We start from the raw sequence: 690 nt of genomic DNA on the forward strand, positions 1-690 counted from the left end.
TCACAACTGGCTCATAAGCATGGGCATCTAATAGGTGCCAAGCAAGTTTACGAGCCTCAACTAAGAGAGACAAAATTTTTCCTGACTGAAAGTTAATTAGTTAAAAAAGTGTTTAATGAAGATTCGTTCAGTAACATACATGTATGCAAAGACATTTTCACTTACCTGACGTACACTAGGCTCATTGGCAAGCTTTACCAACAAATGCAAAAGACAGGTGTGAAGGCGAACAACTACCACTGGTGGTTCAGAAACACTTGCCTGGGCTAGCCATTGGTTCCAGGGGATTTCAATAAAAAGTACACCAAGAAAAGCATGGCAGTCAGGTAAGTATTGGTCTACCACCTAGACAGTCATAAAACCAGCAAGAGAAAAAATCTATAAGAACAAGGTAGAAAGCATTAATTTCTGCAATTCCAATTATTAAATGTATTACCTTGAGCATTAGATCTAGATGGGAGGGAGCTGGCCAAAATCGCATCCAGGGCAACGTGAGTAGGTTAGGGGGACAACCAGCGACAAGAGGACATTGATTATAGAATACCAAACGTCGGGACAAAGTGACTGGCTTTCGCTTGTTTTCAATAGTAAAGTAAGTACTGCATTGAAGTGCAGAGGAAATTTGTGTTTTAAAACAAGGCGTAAGTGATTGCAGAACATCTGAAAGTGATTTCAGAAAACAACCTTAGG

The 690-nt window shown here is 40.0% G+C and overlaps 1 protein-coding gene across 4 annotated transcripts in view; it reads left to right on the top strand.

Annotated features, from left to right (window-relative positions):
* The window catches only part of LOC113215815 (uncharacterized), an 8,341-nt gene that overhangs the window by 2,652 nt on the left and 4,999 nt on the right, over positions 1 to 690 (top strand). The gene's annotated exons all lie outside the window — the stretch shown is intronic.

This window comes from Frankliniella occidentalis, unplaced genomic scaffold, assembly GCF_000697945.3.
Source record: "Frankliniella occidentalis isolate FOCC.00 unplaced genomic scaffold, Focc_3.1 Scaffold605, whole genome shotgun sequence".
NCBI lineage: Eukaryota > Metazoa > Arthropoda > Insecta > Thysanoptera > Thripidae > Frankliniella > Frankliniella occidentalis.